This window comes from Mus musculus, chromosome 12 (genome assembly GCF_000001635.26).
Source record: "Mus musculus strain C57BL/6J chromosome 12, GRCm38.p6 C57BL/6J".
NCBI lineage: Eukaryota > Metazoa > Chordata > Mammalia > Rodentia > Muridae > Mus > Mus musculus.
Genome location: NC_000078.6, coordinates 100034248 through 100057331, shown reverse-complemented (window position 1 = coordinate 100057331; position 23084 = coordinate 100034248). Strand labels below are relative to the sequence as shown.

General features: G+C 43.7%; 1 protein-coding gene and 1 long non-coding RNA gene across 5 annotated transcripts in view; one reads left to right on the top strand and one right to left on the bottom strand.

The window, feature by feature from the left end:
• Gm51957 lies at positions 1-18434 on the top strand. The gene is made up of 3 exons (XR_003950122.1): positions 1-106; positions 6861-7031; positions 18319-18434. It is a non-coding gene; the product is annotated as a predicted gene, 51957 (long non-coding RNA).
• Positions 1-23084, bottom strand: part of Kcnk13 (potassium channel, subfamily K, member 13) — a 99534-nt gene that overhangs the window by 5351 nt on the left and 71099 nt on the right. The gene's annotated exons all lie outside the window — the stretch shown is intronic.

Here is a 23084-nt window from a genome sequence, read left to right as displayed (position 1 = left end):
GGCAGTCAGTCACCTGTCGACAAGCTCCATGTGATGGTCTCTTGCAAGCAGGCACAGTTGATCTAGTGAAAATGGTGACCCTTGACCTCAGAGAGTCTATATCAAGGTAAGGAACAAGATGGACTATTTATATGAGGTTTTTGAATGAAGCCTCACTTTGGGCAGAGTGACCTAGGCACCTTTGGGTACAGTGATGAGGAATTGGTGACAAGTTTCAAGAATTGAACATTTCTGGATTCCATCTGTTGATTTGGCTCTATAGAACTTCTTAATTAAAGAAGGAGTCATTGTGACTTTCAGTCACCTGCTGGGCTTACTGGATCACAGCCATCTCTTCCATCAGCCAAAGTAGCAGAAAAATGGCAAGAGTTGAAGCATTATGGACAGCTGAGTGCAGAGGCCCTGGGAAATAGCCCAGTTGGTAACGTGAAGGACCCTAGCTCAATCCATAGACACCGGTGTTTAAAAAAACAGGTACAGGTATGTGACTGCAATCCCAGCACTGGAGAGGAGCGCACATACACACACACACACACACACACACACACACACACACACACACACACACTCTGGGCATGATGTGTTCATTATGCTCTTGAACTCTTAGCAGCTGTGACTCTCAGCATAAGATCTGCACAAGACTGGACCCATTAATTGTCCAGGGAGCTCTGGCCAATTCGGTCACAGATCGGGGATGGAATTATGAGTGACCTCTCCAAGTAGATACAGTTAATGGTTGTGGGGGAAGAAGAGATATTTTCTTTACAGCTATAGACACTGATAAATTGCCTATCCTTCTGTAAGCAACTCTAATTAAATTTAGGTGGTCAAGCTGTGCTTCCCCGCTTCTACCTACTAGCCTGAGTTGTAGATAATTTAATCATGTGGAAGATAGATCAAAAGTGTTTACCTCAATATAATCATTGTACCTGAAATAATACATATCCATAAAGGTTAAAACATAAGACACCACGGACAGTGAATAAGTGGGTCCCTTCTTGGCAGAGGAAAAGGCTATAGACCCTGTGACCAAGGCCTTTCTCATGCTAGGCTGACTCGTCATGGATGAATGATGTGGGTTTGCATGGAATGTGTATGTCCCTGGAGTCTCATGTTGAAGTTTAGTCTCCCCTGTTACTTATGAGGAGGATGGACAACAGTGTGACCGAGATGTTTAGATGTGGGCCAGGGCAGGTTGGTATGGTGTGGGGTGGGGCTTTAGAGAAGGGGAGGGGGAAACTGGAGAAGGGGAGAGAAAGGATGAGACTGGGAGGAGAGGAGGGAGGGGACTATGATGGGGATGTAAAGTGAATAAATAAATTAATTAATAAAAAGTGGGAGTTTTGGGGTGTGGTTTTGGCGGCATGGTTAGGCTTAGATAAGATGACCTGAACTGACCCTTGAATTGAATGAGGTGAATCTATAAGGAGGAGAGAGACCATGTGAGGGTCATGGTACCCTTCCATCCCTGCCATCTTAGGGCTCTGCTCTTCTAGTAAGGTGCCATTGCTGATTGTGGTCCCTCAGACTGGGACCTCCCCAGCTGTTAGCTAAATACACTTCTTTTCCTTATAAGCCTTGGGCCCATCCCCCAACCCATGCATATGCATGATTAAAAAGAGTATTTCCTGGGACATGTCATTATAGTAATAGAGATCAGGCTAAACGCCCGGAAAATGGGCATCACTAGTCTATTGGTCCCATTTGACAGAACAAGAGACTGTGGGGAAAGGAAGTTACTCCCCAACGCTGTAAGGCCAGATTTGGAGCTTAATATCTCATTGTCTTCCAGGCCAGTGCTTCCCCACCTGACTAAGCTGTCAGGGGGACAGGACATCACTGGAACTGAAGGGATTGCATGAAGCAAGTATGCATAGTTGTAGACTTTAGTTTTTGGTTTTGAAGTTAAAATATTTATCATCATTATTGCCATGTGAATGTGTGTGCATATGACAATGTATGCGTAGGCACATGCATAACTGGCACAGTGCATGTGTGGAGGTCAGAGGACAACTTCCTGGACTACCTTCTCTGCTTCTACCTCTGACTTCTGACCCTTTTAGCCTCTGGGACACCTGCACTCAACTGCACATCTCCACTGACACACATACCTAATTAAAAAAGGATAATCTCCCTGAGTAGCCTAACTTCCTCCCGGTAAGCCCCGCCTCTAAAGGTTCCACAATTTCTCCTAGGCTGGGGACTCAAATGTTAGCACACAGATTTGGAGGGCAGCGCAGATACTAACTGTAGCACCAATTACTTTTCTATCCTAGCCTACTCCTTTGCGTGGCGAAATATTGTGATGGTTATCTAAGAGCTGACTTGATGAGATCTAGAATCACCTGGGAGATGGGCCTCAGGCATGCTGGTGGGGTTATCCCACTTAGGTTAATTGAGGTGGGTGGCTCCATTCCCTAGGCTTGGATTCTGGACTATATAAAATGGAGAAAGTGAGCTGAACATAAGCATTTGTTGCTCTCTGATTCTTGACTGTGACCAGCTCCTGTCCTTCAAGCAGTTGTGACTTCCCTGCCATCGTGGACTGTACCCTTGAACTGTGAGCTGAAATAAGCCTTTTCTTTCCTCTTGGAGTTGCCTTTGTCAGGGCATTTTATCACATTATCAACAACAGAAAGAAACAAAGGCAAAGAATGAATACACACGCTGGAGAGATGGCTCAGTGGTTAAGAGCACCTACTGCTCTTCCGAAGGTCCTGAGTTCAAATCTCAGCAACCTCATGGTGGCTCACAACCACCTGTAATGAGATCTGACTCCCTCTTCTGGTGCATCTGAAGACAGCTACAGTGTACTTAGATATAATAATAAATAAATCTTAAAAAAAATGAATACACACACACACACACACACACACACACACACTTAGGATCAGATTCATACTAAGCAAGTGTTCTACCACAGTGCTATACCGCAACACTCTTTGCTGGAGTATTATAAAGCAAATACCATACAGCACACTAATTCACTCATTGACAAAGCATCTCTGACTGCCAAGGACTTTGTTTGTCTACCATAACCACTGTTCTATTACCTAATACAATCTAATTCCTAATCATCAGATAAGCCTGATCTGTATTCCGCTCTCTCAGAAACACCTTTCTACAGACAACCTGTATGAACTGGGTTCTCTCACAGTGCAGACATCTCTTTTGTCTCTTTTAATAGTTAACAGACTCTCCCCACCATCATTTGTTATGTAAGTGTTTCCTCAAGAGAACATTTCTCAAATCAGTCAGAGGAGGGAAAACCTTTTGTGTATTACGAGAGTGCTTCCACTTTTGGCGACTCACGTATTCTTTGAAGGGACGGAGACGTTGTCACAAATTGGAAGCAAATTGGGAATAAATATGTAGCAATTGTCATTTGTTGATAATGACATCAACTTACTATAACCTCCAAAATACCAGACATGAGACCAAGGCCCCTGCATGCCTACCATGTGATAGACTACATTTGAAATCCCCAAAGGCCACGTGACAGCAGCTTGGCTGGGTAGTGGTGGAAACATTAAGTCCTGGGGTGGAGTGAGAGGAAGTTACATCACTGGGGCTCGGGCCTGTGCATTCTCTCCCTCCCTCACCTCTTTCTCTCTGCTTCTTGTTCTCCCTGTCCTCTTCCCTCTCTGCTTTTCAGCTTCCAGGAGGTGGGCTATTTTCTCATGTACTATGGCTAGGTTGTTCGTGCCTTACCACAGGCTTAAAGGCATCAGGCCAAGAGACCATGAACTGTAATTCCTAAAACCATGAGCCAAAATAAATATTATATTATTATTCTAATCATCATTATCAGTGTGTGTGTGTGTGTGTGTGTGCAGGTCAGCAAACAACTTTTGGGATCTGGTCATCAGGCTTAAGTGGCAAGTGAGTCACCATGCATGCCCTAAATCTGTCCTTTTAAGAGTTCCTTATTTCAAATACTTTGTCACGATAGTGGAGATCTGAATAATATGTCTCTTAACCACGTTAAGGTCACATAATAGGGAAATGACTAAATGGCAGAGCCACTTAGAATTGGTTCATACAGCATGTTTTAAAGCCATCAGATTCACCATTCCTGACTGCCCTGTGTTTCATAGGCTAATACGAACCCTTCACACATGCTACGACTGGCTCACAGAAGCTTTTTAATGCTGTGTGTATGCAGCTTGTAAAGCCGATTTCTTCATCTAATGAATATTTAAGAAGGATGCCCCTATGCCGGGCTCGAGCTGTTCTGAAGGTGTCCTCCGCTGCCTTACTTTACATTTCCTTCCACTAGGAAGACTTCTTTGGATATAAAAGACAAATGTCTGAGGATAAAGTCCTTGACTAGAGTCTCCTAAAGAAAATGCTGTAAGCACAGAGATTGAATATCCAAGGTCAAGTGTTCCCAGCCAAGATATGCTTCCCCTGGGAAGTCATCACTTGGGCTTTGAACCTGGCCTTGGAGATCAAGTACCAGAAACAATGTAAGTGGTTGATAAAATCAGGCCAACCATTTTTGGAGTCATGCCCAATAGCAGACACTGTTGTCTGGCTTCAGAGAGGATGGAAGCTCTGTAAGGTGGTTAGAATTGTCAACTCATTGGATCTGGGATCAACTAAGAGACACACAGTCTCTGCCAGTGCCTCCTCTTGCCTCCACTCCTTGCTGGAGTCGACACTCTTTGCTGACATTGGGCTCTGGCTTCTTAGCTTCTTACCATTGCAATGTGAAAACCATTCAATCTTCTGGGTTTTTTGGTATGAAATTGGCAACCAGCTTCGTGGGTCCTCAGCCTCTCCAGCATGCAAATGGCCCATGCTGGACTGCCTAGCCAAGGTCCTGTAAGCCAATCTAATAAAGACTTTGTAAGATGTATTTCTTCGGTCTGTCTCTCTCTAGAGAACCCTGACAGATCTAGAGAGATAAAGCAGAGTGAACTAAAGATCCAGCAGGGCAGAGCTCCTGAGCTGCAGTAGGCCTGCACACTCCCCCAAGGAGCTTGCTAAAGTCTGAGCTCCCCAGGACTCACCCTGACACACTCCAATTCAGGAACCAGGGGGACTGAGGGCAGGATACCTTCATTTCAAACGCCTTGTCATAATTCTGTGGCCAGAGTAATCTACCTTACCCGGTAGCTGGTAGAAGAATCCATCAGCTAGGGTCAGGGCCCTGGAGGAGACAGGGTTGATTTAGGGGAAGTTAGAGAGAGTTAAGAATCTAAATTTGGGTATCTCCTGACATTCTCACCAAATCGGAGTGTGTTCCTGGAGATCACTGCAGCTCTGATTCCCATATGACAGAAGAGGCATTTCAAATGTTACATTATACCATGTAACAGTATCAGAACAATCTTCAGAAATATTAGGCTAACTACATGCCTCATGGCTGATCAGACAGTAGCTTGCCGTTTCTTCTTTGAATTATAATGTTCTCCAGAGAATTTGAGCACTTGCTACTTCTTATGTTACCCATGAGAAAGGAAAGCAATAGAGGAAAGCAGCTTCCCACCGTTTTCTGTTACGGTGACAAAATGCCTGAGGCTGAACATTTCATAATGACAAGACGTTTCTTTAGCTCATAATTCTGTAGGCAGAATCTTTGAACAGCATGGAGCCAACTCTCCTGAGTACATCATGTCCTGGCAGATGTTGTCATTGAGGAAGGATGTGTAAGAGAGAATGATCATATGGCAAAGACAGAAAACAGAAGCGAGGATGATAGGCAGCCATCTTGCTCTTTTTTATAGTAACTCTCTCATGAGAACGACGCAGGGGTTCTGAAGAAGTGAATCAAATCCTTCTGGAGGGCAGCACATCCTGTGGCTTCCCACTACAAACTCCCAGCATTGCTAACCTAGAGACTAAGCCTTAACACACAAAACATTGGAGACACACTCAAGGCATCTCTACCTGCCAACCCAGAGCCTACAGGGGGGACCTTCTGTGGGGGAAGGCCCAGTTCTGTTTTGAAGAATGAGGTTTTAGCTTATGGGAGATGAGAAGGAAGAACGAAGAACAAAGAGACACAGAGGTGTGACCAAGGATGGAGGTGGACACTGGTTCAAAAGTGGATTTCCAGGTGGGCATCTACTTGTAGGTGTGTGCTCAATGGTGGTCAATGGGCAGTTTGGGGTTGTACTCTAGGTTAAAAGTGGTTTGTTTCAAAATAGGTCCCCTACCCTTCCTACTCTGTCACACATCCAGACCTGAGACCAGTTCCTTGCCTAGACAATAAGGACAGCCTTGAGGTTGAAGGATCACTGTCTGAGACTCCCCCCAACCCCCATGACAGAGAAGCTGGTTGATTTGGCCAGGGGGGACCCGCAACCACAGAACCGAAAGTTGATCGTCACAGCTGCAGCTACACAGTAGCAGAGAAGACTTAAAGAATTTCCGCCTTTGTTCTATGGACTGTTAGTTCATGAGCTTTGGACCTCTGTCTCCATGTCCCTGAGAGGAAGACCACTTGACTGTCATTTCAGCTCTCTGAGGCAAACATAAGTGTCTCGAGGAGGAGGATGAGCTAGGATGACAGATTGCATAGGCGGAGCCCTTTGTTGGAGACAGACATTGTGTTCAGTGGTGGTGATCACATTTCCCACGGGAACCCCGCCTACTCCTATCACACTGGGGAACGCTGACAGGCTGAGTTCTACAACCTGCTTAGAGCTACCGGGCTAGTTTGGTGGCAGTCTCAGTGGTTCTAACCGTCCTTAACCTAAGCCTATTCTGGCTGCAGCTCATTCTGGGTTTCCCTTTGATAAAATAAGTGTGGGGGACCTAGGTGAACCCTAAGATACATTGAATTACAATGTTCTATGATCTGGGTGCTGGCGTCTGGATCTGGGCTCATTCTATTTATTTGTTCCTTGCAGGATTCTGGGAAGATGAACCCTGTGCATGTTCAGGGCTCCCCAGCCACGCAGGCCAGGCAGATTGCCTGTCTACCTGAAGAGTAGTTCCATCTATACCATCTTTCAAGTGACAAAGGCATTGCAGGTTGACTCCAGCCGAGCCAGAAGGAAGCCCAGGCTCCGATGCCCACAGTAAGTGCAGCAGATGTAGATGCTACATGCTACACGTTCTTCCTAAAGTTAACAGTACTTCTGGAATTTGATATCCTTAAGGTTATGACTCCTCTCTCATTTTAATAACAGCCAGCCACCTTTGACAAAGGGTTGGGAATTCTTTTAATAGGGTAAGCCATTTCACAAGTAACTTCTGGACTTAAGCGGTGAGTATTTTACAAGTAAGGTTTAAATTACTGCCATCCTAAGGACAAAGCAGACAACGGGGATGCGGGCAAATCAGGATCCTCTAAATCAGATGCATGACTGTGAATTACAGTAATTTTTGTACTCAGGTTACAAAAACCTGGATTCGTGGGGAGTCGGCACACACCAACTCCTGAAGAGAAATTTAAAATTTCATTTCCTTGAGAGAGGCACAAACAACAGGGGCGTTTGCCGAGTGTTTTGTGCTCCTCGGGCCCTTTTCCTCCTTACAGACAGTTGTTAGAATCATGGTAGGAATCAGCTCTCATAAATGCCATCATTATTTCTGACTTTACCTCATTTAAAATGGGAGGGGGTTTGGGAAGAGGAGGGTCACGTGACTTACTTAGCTCCAGGCACTGTTCTGATTCTAGTGCTTCCTAACTTTTAAATCTTAAAAGTATTTTTTTAAAAAGCAAGTAGATATAATTATGTTCTCTCCCGAACTAAATTGCCCTCCCTCAGACTTGGAAGAGATGGTTCAATTAAGTGGAATGATACCACAGTGCAGGGCACATGACTGAGGGAGGCTGCCTTGCCCTTAACTACAGGGAGGAGATCTGGCCCAGGCATCTTGAGGAATTATCAATATGGAAGATGGCTTTGCTCTATGGACTTGTGTCTGCCATTTTTAATTTTCTTCTGCAGAACATTGATGTGGAAGGGTTCCCTAGACTGGGTCTTGGTACCCAGAAAGCTGAGATCTACTGCTGGATGTAGGATGGGACCTTACCCCTCCCGTCTCAGTGCCCCATTTTCCTATCTATCGGCATCTTAAATTCCTTTAGATTGAAACCCAGAGACCTATAGAACATTAGCGGCTCTCTGCTCTGCCCAGTTTACCCTCCATGTGCCATCTTGGAACAAGAACAAGGGTGGCTTAGGGATGCTGAATGACATCATCAGAATCTGAGGTAGAGAATTTTGCACTTCTGGAGCAGGCATACACGCAGGATCTGAAGCGACTGCATGGCTTCTTTTGTTAGCCAGGGTCTTCATTGATGCTCAGCCTCTACCTTAGACTCTAGAGGGTGGGTCTAAGGCTTAACTGGCAGCCACCAGAGCAGTGTGGTTGTAGGCTCTGTTGCTGGGTGCACACTGGATGATATCACCATTTGGAGCTTCAGTGTGGATGGAGATCCTGAACCTAGCAGGCCTGGCATTGCTTACCAGGAACCCCAGGGAACTGGCAAGGGCAGCCATAGCCTGGTGGTCCTTGATCTCATGAGAAAATGGTTCTTTCTTTCTTTCTTTCTTTCTTTCTTTCTTTCTTTCTTTCTTTCTTTCTTTCTTTCTTTCTTTCTTTCTCTCTCTCTCTCTCTCTCTCTCTCTCTCTCTCTCTCTCTCTCTCTCTTTCTTTCTTTCTTTCTTTTGTTTCTGTTTTGTGTGTTTGTTCATTTTTTGGAGACAGGTTTTTTTTCTGTATAGCCCTGGCTGTCCTGGAACTCACTCTGTAGACTAGGCTGGCCTCAAAATCAGAGATGTCTGTCTTTGCCTCCCAAATGCTGGGATTAATGGTGTGTACCACCACTGCTTGGCTGAGAAAACAGTTCTTCGTGTGCCCAGAACCAGGGGGATGTTAGGATCCTGGAGGGTTTCAGTGACTTGTTGACATGGTACAGACATGCAGATGTGTTAGTCTAATCAAGTTCAAGCAGACGTAGTGGAAAAGCATCATCTCTGAGGACCAAGTTACTCCAGTGCAAAAGTGAAAGCCTAAAGCACAACGGCACAAGCCAACCCCAACTGCGGCAGGATGCCACGGAGGCATCCATTCACTCACTGCAGAGAAGGTCCCAGAGATGAGATGGCAGGGGCATCCAGACTCTTGGCATTGTGATAAGATGTCTTATACAAATGCATTGTGCCATGTTAATAAATATTCCAGCACACCCCAGGGCCATGGGTTGGACACATCTGTATGGAGTTTGAAGTGGGCACACACACACACTCTCTCTCTCTCTCTCTCTCTCTCTCTCCCTCTCTCTCTCTCTCTCACATATTTTTGTTTGTAGAGGCATGGTTTCTCTCTGTATCTTCCCAGCACTGCCCCCATAGGTTAGACTCATCTGTATGGAGTTTGGAATGGGCACACACACACACACACACACACACACACACACACATACACACACATCACACACATATATTTTTGTTTGTAGAGACATGGTTTCTCTCTGTATCCTTGGCTGTCCTGGAACTCACTCTATAGACCAGACTGGTCTCAAACTCACAGAGATCTGCCTGCTTCTGCCTCCTGAGTGCTGGGATTAAAGGTGTGTGCCATCTCTGGTCAGATTTCTCCTTAGAAAAGTCAGCTGTGTGATGTTTTTATTTTGTAAATTAATTAGAATAAAGTATTTTCTTTTCTTTTCTTTTCTCTTTTTTTACTTTTGAGACAGGGTTTTACTGTGTAGCTCTGCCTAGCCTGGAATTCACTAGATAGACCTGTTTGGCTTTGAACTAACAGAGATTTTTCAGCCTTTGCATCTGCCCCCTGATTCCTTGGATTAAAGCTGTATGCTTTCATACCCAGCTAAAGTGACTTTTCTTTTTAAATAGGATTTGAAGCAAATGAGTTATCATTACACTATCATGACAATGCTCTTCCACAGTCCTCCTTACTTCCTACAAACATGAAATTTTCTATTCTACAAGGAAGCACACTATATTTTCTAGGAACGTGAAGCAGACTGATGTTCATTTTGACAGTAACTCTATTTTTCAGTGTATAGAAGAGTTTATTGTGAGATTGCTTGCTAATTCATAGTTAGTCCATGACTATCATAGTAGCAGGCATGACACTGGTGTAGCAGCTGCGAGCATGCATGTTGCGACAATAACCATGATGCAGGGAAAGAGAACCAATCGGAATGGTGTGTGTTGTGTTTTATAAAATAGAAAAGGAATTCAGAGGTATGTTTGGTGGAGGCGTATGGTGTGGGGGGAGGGGGTTCCTCTGCAGGCCCATGCTGAGGCATCCCTTCCCCCTGAAGTACTAGTCACATGACAGTATCGTATAAAATAGTTTATTTAGTGTTAGCATTGTTCTACCCCATAGTTACCTGGCAACAGCTTGACCCACTATAAAAGGGGCTATTTGCCCCCTCCTCCCTCTCTTGCCCTCTTGCTCCTCTCTTGCACTTCCCTTCTTGTTCCTGCTCTGTCCCCTTGCCCCTTCCCCCCTCAATTCCTTTTCCCCCTCTCTCCATGTGCCCATGGTTGGCCTCTACTTCTCTCCTCCTCCTCCTCCTCCTCTTCCTCCTCCTCTCCCTTCTTTCTTTTTTCTCTCTCTCTCTTTCTCCCTTTCTCTGCCTCTACTACCCTCCTAACTCCCCTCCCCATGCCCTGAATAAATTCTGTTCTATATTATACTCTTGTGTGGTTGGTGCCTCAGGGGGAAGGGATGCCTTGGCATGGGCCTGCTGAGCCGTCCCCTTCCCCCATACCTCACCACATATCTGCTAGAACATAACCCCCCCCCTCTTTATCTTTTTATAAACACATCAATGGTGTTGAGACTCGGATTTAGAAAGTCTGCAGGTTTGCATCCCACCCCAGCTATCACATGGAGATCCATGCTTGCTAGTCCAGAACTGGTAAGCCCCTTCCCTCCACTGGTCAACGTAACCATCTGCAGGGGTCCAGGGGATGAGTTCATGAGCTCAGAGCTGCATCTGTGTTGTCCTTGAGGATGGGAGACATTCAGTCTTTCACTGACCCTCATTTTTCCCCCTTGGGTGAGATTCTCCTCTCCTTTTGAGACTCTTTCTTGTGGCTGAGAATCCCTGAATAAACTGTTCTCTGGCTCAGGAGCACTAGCTCCAAGTGTAGCCCCCAGGCTCCCATGTGATGACTTGGCAGTCTGGCCTGTGCTAGAATATCTCTGGTTATTAATAATGCCCTCAGGACACTGGTCAGGGCAGTTAATAACCCTGTTTTCTCACCCCTGGGTCAGTCTTTGCCGCTTTGGCCCTATTTACTGGGATGTCTTGGTCTAATTCACAGTTAACAGAAAACAGTATCTCTACATGGCCACCAAACTGGCACTTTCTTGCTAGCAACTTTCAGTGTAGACACCCCCCTCCCCCATTTGTGGTTCGCTGCCACCTGAAAAGCCAGTTTGCCACCTGAAAAGCAAGTCTGGCCCTGTCCCTTGTCAGGGACTCTGTCTACTGCCCTTCTCCCATACCTCACCACACCTCCACAGAACATATTTCCCTTCTCTTCATCTTTTTATAAACACATCATTTAGGGAATGGGGGGGGGAGTTGAAAGGGTAGTAGAGACATAGAAAGGTAGAGAGAGAGAGTGGAGGAGTAGAGGTGGACCATGAGCTTGTGGAGAGAGAGGGGAGAAGGGAATAAGAAGAGAGGGGACAGAGGGGGAAGAGGGGAAGAGATCAAGAGAAGAGAGAGGGAAGGGGGCAAGCAGCCCCTTTTATAATGAGTCAGGCACACCTGGCTGTTGCCCAGGTAACTGTGGGGTGGAACCCAGACAAAATGCCAACAGTGTGGGCTCTCAAAGCCCACACCCAGTGACACACCTCCTCTAACAAGACCACACCTCCTAATCCTCTCCAGAACACTTCCATGAACTGGGACTCCAGCATCCAAACACATGAGCCTCCAGGGACAGTAACTCTTTAATCAAAGGTCTTGTCAGAAAAAATTTCTTCCTTTCCCCCTCTCCCTTCCTCATTTTCTTGTCCCCCTTTGTGCCCCTCTCTTAATTTCTCCACTCTGCTCCTTTGTAGGAGTCTCTGTCCTACACAAGGCTCCTTATTTCTCTTAAAGGAACTGATGAGTTGGCAGGGAAGTGAACCACTGCCCTGTAATAAGCTGGTCTTCAAGGGCTTTCTCTTTACAATATTTAATTTTGATAATACTAGTTCTAGAAAATAGTTATAGCTTTCCTTTGCCCAAAGCCAGGAGAGAAATTATTTTAAGTAAAAAAAAAAAATTACATTTCTTGATTTGTTTTGCATGTGCAGCTTTCTGGAGGTGTTTCTCACCTGCCACCGTGTAGGCTCCAGGGATCAAAGTTAAGTTTGCTGGTGAGTGCCTTTACAGCTGAGTCATCTTGCCAGCCCACAGGAAAAAGCCACATTTTAAAAAGTATTATGGTGCTTGTAGTGCAATTGGGATCAGTATACAGAACTACAGAACACGGCTGCCAAAGGGAATGAATGTTCAGAACTAGGCTACCACTGTGGTTTGTTAGTTGTTTACAAAGAAAAAAACGAAAAGGGGGCGTGGGAAGCCAGTGTGAGCAGAAAGGAGGTATTTGTTAGGATTTATTTAAATACAAAGGGAACAAACAGTGACATTCACTGCTCTTGTGAACTTGGGGCTGGTAATATAAATGCCAGGGTTTCAAGTGAGTGGCTTCAGAGGTACTAATGTGAGCCCAATGGGGAGAGGAAATGGCACACTGTCATTCACCAAGGAACCCAAGGTATTAAAAAAAAAAAGCCCTTATCCCTAGGGCGAGAGGAGGAGGAGGGAGCAGAGAAAGGACTCATAAGACAATGGCAGAGCACCCTCTGAGCATTGTCAGTGGAGACTTTCTAGAAGGGACAGACACAAAGACCAGTCCCACCAATGATGTCATTTCTAACCCCACTGACAGAATAGACTCTACCATGAAAGTCGACCCAACGTTCAGTTTTATGCATAAAAAACCCATCCCCTACCCCCACCTTTCTCTTATCTGCATCTCAATTGTATCTGTAGCTTGGCAGCCGGCCTGTATTCTTCATCTCTAGGTACTGTTGAACAAGCATTCACTGAGCCACGGCCCAAGGCCAAACACTGCTTGCCCAGTGAAGACAGGGCACATGCTCTTTCAGGACCCTGTCTTGTCTCTTCGTTCTTTGTATTTTCTGCTTCATTCTCTGTATGCCCCGCCTCCCCACCCCCAACCTCTGCCCAGTTGTTGGGTTTTTGTGTTTCTTCTTTTGTGAGCTGTGTAGTTTCATCTTTAGTCCATTCCTTATGAAAATACTTATCCTTCTTGTTGACTTATAAGAACTCTTCATATATTAAGAAAATTTAACTCTTCCTTAAATATATATATATATATATATTTTGTTAATTCTTTGAGAACTTCATACAAGCGTGTGATGTATTTTGATCACAACCACTCCCATGCGTCCCAGATCGATTCTGCCTCCTTTCCCCTCTCAGGTTTAATTCTGCCTTTTGATATGCAACTGCAGATAGTTTTTCCAAATGTGTTTGTTTCTTATTCTCACATAAATGTGTTGTAGTCAGGTGGAAGTTTAATTTCCATACAAGTGAACCAATTTGTTCCATTGTAGCTTTTGGCTTGGAAAGTTGTTTACCTTGGGTATGTACTCAGGGTTCTAGTATTTTTAAAATGTGATGTAGGAACAGAGAGGTGGCTCAGCAGTTAAGAGCACTGACAGCTCTTGCTGAGGACCCAGATTCAGCTCCCAGAACCCAGATGGCAGATCAAAGCCATCTGTAACTCCAGTTCCAGTGGATCTGATGAACTCTACTGGCCTCTGTGGGCACAGCTGTATATGGTATATAGACACATTTACAGACATAAAATAAAAAATAAAAACATCTTTTAAAATAATAAAAATATTAATTTAAAATTTCAGCCTTTTAATGTTTTAAGAATAGTTTGTTTCACTCTGTATCATTTTAATTAAAGCTTCTATTGAGACAATTGCAGATGAACACACACTTGTATGAAGTGCATGGGAAGGCTTCATTTAGCTTTTATCCAGTTTCCTCCAGTGATAATGTTCTGTAGACTGATAGTGTAATCACACTGCTGGGATACTGGCATTGTCCCACCCAGACGTCACTCATATGCTCTTTAGCAGAACTTAGTTCTGCACAAGTTTGTCATGTGTAGGTCTCTTGGCACCGTTTTTATAGAGTCCATTCTTTGGCTACTCCCTCAAAATGTCACTTTTTATTAAAGTCGATATTTTTTTAAATTTGTTTTTGTATTCTACATGTTTTACTCTTTAGGTTGGGGCTGGTACCCCAAACACAAACAGTTATTCTTTTAGTGACAGTGAGAACCTCTCTTCCTCTCTTCCCTTTCCCTTCCCCATTTTCTTTACAAAGCTACCCTTGCGTTTTCTGTATTCAGTATTTATGGTGAGCTGCAGAAACATGCAGCTAAATGTTTTGCCAGTAAATGGCAAAACAGATATTTGGATTTTGATTGGGGTTGCCTTACATTTAGAGATTCACTTGGGGAGAAATGATTTCCTTACCCAAATGAGTTTTTGAACCAGGAACACAGTCTCTCCCTCTCTCTGTTTATAGAACTCTCTTTAGAATGAGCCTTAGTAGAATTTTGTAATTTCTTTATATGAGTTCTGTATATATCTTCCCACACAGATCCCTTCTGTAGATGCTACTGAGGGTGGGTGGGCTCTTTCTTCCATATGTATGTATGTGTACATATATATATATGCATATATATGTTTGTCTATTTTATTATTATTGATATTTTTATTGTGGTAAAACATACATGGCAGAAAATTTACCACACTAGTAAGTTTTATGTGTTCACAGTGCTATGAGCCACAATATTTCTGGAACCTGTCCATAGACCCAAACTCAACCTAGCACCCATTAATCGCCTGTCTGGTAGCTTTGTCTCTATTTTCCCGACCCCATCAGTCTGCCTACTCTCAGGAGCTGCACAAGGAGAGTTAGGCAACACCTGCCCTTTGTGCTGGCTTCTGTCACTGAGCACTGTGCTTCCGTGGTTCAGCCTGTTGCAGCATGCCTCCACAGCTCACTCTGCGTTCCGGCTGAGTGAGATACTGCCCTACGTACAACTGATCCTTCCTTTCCTTTGCTTCTCCACTTATTCGTCAATGACGTGGGAGCTCTCTGCTCCACCATGGGCTCTCTGCCTCTTTTGGCTTTTTGGAGAACTCACTTCTGTGGATGTGGTCTGCAAATTGAGTCTCTTTGAGTCTTGGCTTTCAACTTTTTGGAGAATATGCTAACCACACATATATAGTGGCACACAGCAGAAAGATGGCCTTACATTTCTAATTATTAATATTATTATAAATAAATATTAATATCTGCCCCCAATAAAACAAAAAGAAGTTATTGTTTTGTTTTTGAGATAAGGTCTTATGTAGTATAGATGGTCTTTTTACTTGCAGCTAAGGATGACCTTGGATTTCTAATCCTCATGTGTGCATGTACCCAGTGCTGGGACTACAGGTTTGCCCCATGGCGTTCAGTTTATACAACTCTGGGGGAGGCAAGCACTCTACCACATTCCCAGCCACTCAGTGCTCCTTTAAAGCCTTTTTGGCTTCTCTTTGGCTTTGATTGCCCGTGACAGTTATTCAAAATCCCTCATCAATTCCTAGCCCATGAGCACAACACATACTAGTGTCTGAAACCACCTAGGTTAGATTGTTCATGAAAAAATCACTTCTCTCTTTGTGCTCTTGAGTCTTCTAGATGAGGTTTTAGTTTTCTTCTCTTTTTTGTCTTTTCAAAGAAAAGCAAAAGGAAGGGTTTGGGAGGCGTGCAGAAGAAAGCTACTTTCAACTGTGCAGAAGTGGGCTCAGCTTGAAGCCACCAAAAGCGGGTGGATTTATCTAAAGTGCTGCTGATCTCTGTCAACGTCTAAGTATTTAAGTGCAGAGTAATGCACTTAGAATATATTTCTCTTTTGCTCTCCCCTAAAGAAAGGCCATTTCTCTTTCTAACTTGGGTATTCTTGTGTCGGTGTGGACTGGAGCTTAGAGCTGCCTTCTTGGTCAATGCATCCTTGTTTTCTTTGTTATCTCCTTAAAAGCAGGGGTGTATCCCTCAACATCACCCTCACCCCCATATCCCCTACAGTCTGGGTGACTAAATTAATTTCTCAGTACTACCCTTTATCCCAAGGACACCCAGATATTACAAGGAGAATTTCAACCTCGGCATTTGGGGACATAATTCTAATCTCAAAAAGAAAAAAATTTTCCTGAATGTGTCTGAATTTTGTCACCTATAAAACAGGATGATGGTAGCATCCTCATAGGACATTTGTAAAGATTTAGTAAGCCAGTATAGGTGAATGCTAGGAGGAGATGAGTTTTAAGAGCCAGGCTTTTTGTTTTGTTTTGTTTTGTTTTGTTTTTTTTTGTTTTGTTTTGGTATATATTTGTTTGTTTTTTGCAGTCCTAGGGATGGGACCCAGGGACACACACACACACAAACAAACGTCTCCGTGCCAGAAAGGGGCTCACCACTGAGCTATGCCCTACCCGAGTCAACTCTGCTAAGAGCAGATGCCCTAGACAATTGCCTGGGATGCCTCACAGTCCTCACCCTGCAGCCATGGTGACCTTGAAAAGATTTCTTATGTAATCACATCCATGCTGTGCCACATATAGAAAAGAGGGTGCCAATTAGCAGTAATAGACAACATAAGAGTGATCTGGATGTTGGGCTGACTGTGTTCATGGCCCTGACAGCAGCAGACTCCAGGGAAGAGAGGAGAGTTAGATCATGAGTCTTGGTCCCATCCAATAGAAAGACCATGGCTGTGCTATGTGGGGCTCTGGAGACTTCAGGCCCATACTAGGAGTGGGACCCGTGGCTCCCACTACCCAGTAGGAACATCTTCCATGTTCTGTATCACAAAGCCTTCCTTTTAGGATCTGCTCAGTATGCATGTCTCCCCAGAAGAATACCACCTCAGGTAGGGAGAAGCCTTGACCAAGATCTTATCCCATCCCACCTTCCAGCCCACAGCAAGCAGAAGGTCTATATGGAAAAGAAGGAGATAGCAGGGATAGAGAGGAATTACCTTCTCCTTCCTGCAACCTGCTATCCACCCACTCTTGCCTCACTTACTGGTCCCAAAAAGCCTTCCCTGGTTCTCCAGTCCCCCATCCCCTAGAGAGGCAAACCCCTTAATCCCCACAGTGCCTCTAGCTGGTACCAACTCTTTAGAGTCATTGAGTATTGAGTTCTCCCTACCCAGTGTGGGAGGCATGCATTTCTAGTTGCTGGGAACCAAGAACAACAAACATGTAAAAAATCTGGAAACTACTCAAAAGTGGGACTGGGCCCATCATTGTTTGATGTTCCTGACTCTCTGGACCAGCACCTGGCTTGCTGCTGGTCAAGACCTTGCACAAATCATGCATGCTTTCTTTAGGAAGCCTTCATACATATTTTCTTTCTCTATTAAGGACAGGTAATAAAACAAATAATCTCCGCTCCTCCACTTCTTTCCTAAAAGATATCAGCCCAGAGGGCATACCCCAAGACTTCTAACAACCTCCAGGGCCACACCATGTTAGGGCAGATGGAAACCTTCCAGACTAGCTTTTATGCCACTGAGGCTCTGAGCCATGGATACATCTGCTTTGTATTGATCACTTCGCTTCTGATCCAGTCTATCTCAGGCCTGGGCATGGAACCAAACCTCAGCAGTAAGCTTTTCTGGGTAGGCCACCTGTGATCACTCACATCTGAGTCCTTTGTAGAAATAAATGCCAATAGACCTTCCTTGGTTACAAGCAACTTGACTACAAAGATGAGGTAACTGTGAGGGTCTGGAAAGGGCCAGAACCCGGGGCTAGAAGATTGTTCAATTGATAAAGTGGTTGTTTCTCAAGTATGAGAACCTGACTTTGATCCCTAGGAGCCATGTAACAGACGCAGTGGTATGCATCTATAATCCTAACACTGGGCATGTGGGATGGGTAGATCTCTGGATCTTGCCAAACCAATCTATCTATCTATCTATCTATCTATCTATCTATCTATCTATCTATCTATCTATATCTTCCTCAAATCAACCTCTGGCCTCCACATTCATGCATCACATGAATACACATATGCACATGCAGACAGACAGAAAGACAGACAGATGGTAGATAAATAAATAAAGCCAGCATATGTACAGCAAGATAAGATCAAATTCACTTAATATTTTGGCTAAGTGAGTATCACAGTAAACAACAGACATTAACATGTAGTTGTCAGAGTACATCAAAAATGTGCTCATCATATAAATTCTTCTATATTATTATTTTTAGATTATTTAAACGGTCCTTGATGATCCAGATGGTATTTCGGATTCTTGCAACACATCAAAAATCACGTGAGCACACATTTTTTTGGCAATGGCACGGAGGGGAATGTCTGATCGAAGAAGCAGCTTCTGTCTGGTTGAATTCCAGTGAGTGTATTTGTTAAATCTATTTATACATAGAGTACACTCTGGTTTAGCTATCACACACAGAATCAAAATATAACCATTTAATGTAATGGGAGTAAGCATAGCATCCAATGGTTTGGAGACTAATCCATCCCACTGGAAAGATGCCCTTGAGAGTAAAGAAGGCCAGAGCTTGGAAGGCCCAACTGGGGAAAGGGAAAAAGGTCTTACATGTGAGGCAGGAGATTGATAGGGTAAAAACACAGACTCACATCCTGCCTCTGTTACCATATATGGACTGGCCTTAGACATTGTACTTGACCTCACCTGTGCCTATTTCTCTTCATCTGTAAAATGGGATGACGATTAAAAAAATACCTATTCCTCAGGAATGATCATTAGAGGTAAAGAAGTGACAGATATCTTAGGACTTACTACTCCTTTTTGTTTTGGACCTTCTGCTTGGGTTCTTCAGATAGACAAAATCAATAAGAGGCAGGCATATTGGTTTCCTTGATACTTGGGAGAATGGCTAGGGCTTTCTGCAGATACCCAAGTCTAAGGATGCTTGGATGTAGTGATCAGAGGAAGCCCTGAGTGATAAAGTCCTAAGTGAATGTGTGCTGTTGACATGGATACATCCACAACAAGGACCAAGGCCTTGGGCCTATGGGAGACTGTCAAAGCCTTCTTTTTCTGGTCCAACTATAACTGTACGGAGGGTTAAGCAGTGTGTATAAGTACTAGTAACTGCAGCTTCCTCCTCCAAGATGTTTACAATGTGAGACTGCTAACCTATAGAGACCTCCTACGAGACTAGCTAACCCCTCCCCCTGTGCTGTCACAATAACCACACTGAGGGCTCTCATTGCTTGAGGGAGTAAGTTCCATCAAAGTACACACACCCCACCTGACCACAGCCTTTTTGTATGAGTGTCTCTGTGTCCATCCTTTCTTATTTCATTGCTGCTCCTAGTCAGGGTTCAGGCTTAACATTCATGTCCCTTATATAGAGTATTGGCTTATAACCTGAAGTTATCCTATGTAATTTAACTTATCCCTAGATTATTTATAATACCTGATATATACATATTTTGTTAACATCTGCAATACTATATTATCTAGGGAATAAAGACAAGTAGAAGGAGTATGAATACATTAAATTTGCTACAACTATTAGCTTTGGAATATTTTTAATCCACAGTTGGCCAAGTCTGTGGCTACAGAACCTGGGGATATGAGCAAGGGAGGAGGGGGGAATTGAACAGACAGATGGGAGTGGATCTAGCAGAAAAGAGTGGAATATGAAAGTCCCAGGACACTGTCCCCAAGCTTGGGACCCTGGTGGTATGGCATGGCTCAAGTCCAAAGGTCTTAAAACCAAAAATGTAGATTGTATTATTCCTCATCAGAAGCAACAGGCTTGAGCATCCAGAGGGAAGGGGTGCAGTGACATAAATCCTGGCGTTCACAAACCAGGAAGCCTGGATTTCTGATGTCTTAGGACATCACAGGTAAGACGCCAACTCGTCTTTCCTCTGCCTTCTCTTCTATTCTGACTCCTAGCAGTTGGGACAAGGCCCATTGACACTGAGGGTGGATCTTCTCTGCTCAGCTCACAACTCAATCTGCCCATCTTCTCCAAAGTATGCTCACAGGCACACCTATGACTAATTCTCACCAGTCCTCCAGGAATCCCTAGTCCAGTTAAAGTATCACTTAAAAAATTAATCATCAGTTCCCCAGGTGCCTCTACCAAGTTCTTGAATATTTTAGTCTCAGTCTTTAAACTCTAAAGTCTGCCTCCTGTAACATTCTTCATGTAGAAAAGCCATAACTCCTAAGCCTCCCTAAATAATGCCACAAACTGGTGGTCAAGTATTAAAATACCTGAAAGTATGGGGATAGACTTGAACAGAAGATCGAAAATTAGGTTGGGTGGTGGTGGTACATGTCTTTAGTCCCACCACTCTGGAGACAGAATGGCCCCCATAGGCGCACATAGTCTAATGCTTATTCGTCAGGGAGTGGAACTCTTTGAAAGGATTAGAAGGATTAGGAGGTATGGATTTGTTGGAGGAAATGTGTCACTGAGGTTGTGCTGTGAGATTTCAAAAGCCCATGCTATCTGTCTTAGGGTTTCATTGCTATGAAGAGACAATATGACCAATGCAACTCTTTTAAAGACAAACATTTAGTTGGGGCTGGCTTAAAGTTTCAGAAGTTCAGTTCATTGTCACCATGGTGGGAAGCATGATAGCATGCAGGCAGACTTGGTACTGGAGGAGCTGAGAGTTTTACATCTTGATCTAAAGGCAGCCAGGAGACTATCTTCTGCAGATATCCAGGAGGAGGTCTGATTCCACTTTGGGCATAGCTTGTGCATAAAGACCTCAAAGCTTACCTCCACAGTGACACATTTCCTACAACAAAGACCACACATACTCCAACAGGGCCACACCTCCTAATAGTGCTGCTCCCCATGGACCAAGCATATTCAATCCACCATATCATCTCTCATCATCTCTCTCTTTCTTTGCGTGTAGATCAATATATAAATCTCTAAGCTACTTCTCCAGCACCATGCATGCTGCCATGCTCCCAACATGAAGATGATATACTAAACCTCTGAACTGTAAGTGAGCCCCCAATTAAATGCTTTCCTTTATAAGAGGTGCCTTGGACATGGTGTCTCTTCACAGTGATAGAACAGTGACTAAGACACTAATCATCCAAGATAAAACAAACAATGAGATACAGCTCACCCCAGTTAGAATCACTATTATTAAAAAGACAAAAGAGAATAAATTTGATGAGAAAGTGGGAGAAGTAGAGGCTCTCACACATTATTAGTGGGAATGTAAACTGGTTTCCAATTACAGAAAACAGGGTGGGTTCTCATTTGGAAGTGCCACTACTGAGTGTATAGTCAAAGGAAAAAGGAATTGTATGTTACAAAGACCTTTGCATGAACTGACCTAGATGTCCATCAATAAATGAACAAGCAGAATAATGTGAAGCAGTTAACAGAGCAGCATTTAAGCTAGTGGTTTTGTATCTTTCTAATGCGACAACTGTTCTGCATGTTGTGGTGCCCCCCGCCACCAGAAAATTATTTTCATTGCTACTCCACAACTGTGATTTTGCTACAGTTCTGAATTGTGATATAAATATATGATATGCAGAATATATAATAGGCAACCCCTATGAAAGGATTGTTGAACCCCAAAGGGGTCAAGACCAATAGGTTGAGAACCATTGGCTTAAAAAGAATGAATTCTGTAATTGTCAGCTGCCCTGTGGAACTGAAGAATACCCCGTTGAGTTAAAGACAGGTACACAAAGACAAAAGTGGCATAATTTTACTTATTGGTACAAACTGAAGAGCTGATCTCATAGAAATAAATATGGAATTATTGTTTCCAGAGCTGGGAGAGAGAATGGAGAAAGGGGAGATGGGGGAAGGCTGGTTAAGGGTGCAAGTAGGTGAGACAATGGTCTCTAGTGCTCTAAAGCACAGCAGAGTAACTAAGGCTGATGACTCTATCAATTATAGATTTTGAAATGAGGATCTCAGATGACTTTGAATATTATTAACATGAAGAAATATAAATGTCTGAGATTTCACATATGCTAATTACTCTAACTGGTCACATCTCACTCTCTCTCTCTCTCACACACACACACACACACATACACACACACTGAAATGTTATACTGCAACAATCATATATAATTGCTATGTGGTAACAAAAATAAAAGCAAACAAATGTTAAGAAACCTGGAATTCATTTTCACTTAGTCATCAAAGAAACGGATATGAAAACAGTTCTACCTATCAAACTGATTAAGGTTTTTCACTGCCAAATTAAGTCACCAATATGCATATATGTGACTTTCTTTGATGATGGATAGTGATCTGGAAAGTATAAGATAAATAAACTGTTTCCTCCCCCAGCTTGCTTTTTGGTCATGGTGTTTCATGGAGCCAAGAGAAACCCTAACTAAGACAGCTCTGCAGGACTCAGAAGAGTCTAGAAGCAAAGCCTCACATACGTGGTCACTGAAGGTTTTTTTTTTTTTTTTTCCTTTTTTTTTTTTAACATAGGCGGCAAAGGGTTAGTTGGCTTTTCTCTATAACGCAATACCAAAGGCAGTACAACTTTGTCATGAACAGGTTTATTTTGCTCATAGTTTTGGGGGTCCGAAGACATGGCACTCACACTGGCTCATCTCCATTGAGTGCATTTGGCCTTGTCACATCATGGTGCCTGCCATTGATGGGAGTACACATGAAAGAAGATCATTTATTTCAGAACAAGAAGCCAAAGAGAGGCTCTTTCACACATAACAGCCATCTCTGAAGAATGAACCAGTACTCATGAGAAAAATCCTCTGTTTGTGTGTGTTCTCTACTTCCATGGATTCTGGGAATCAAGCTTAGGTTTCAAGCTTGTGTGGCAAGAGTTTTCATGCACTGGCTCATCTTGCAGGCTTCCATGAGAAAATGTCTTGTGAGGGAAGAGCCCTTAGTAGGCTTTCATACTTCCCACGAGGTCCCTCTCAACACCACCACCCTGGGAAACAAGCATGACCTTTTAGAAAACATCCAACATCAAGAATAGATGAACACACCTCACTCAA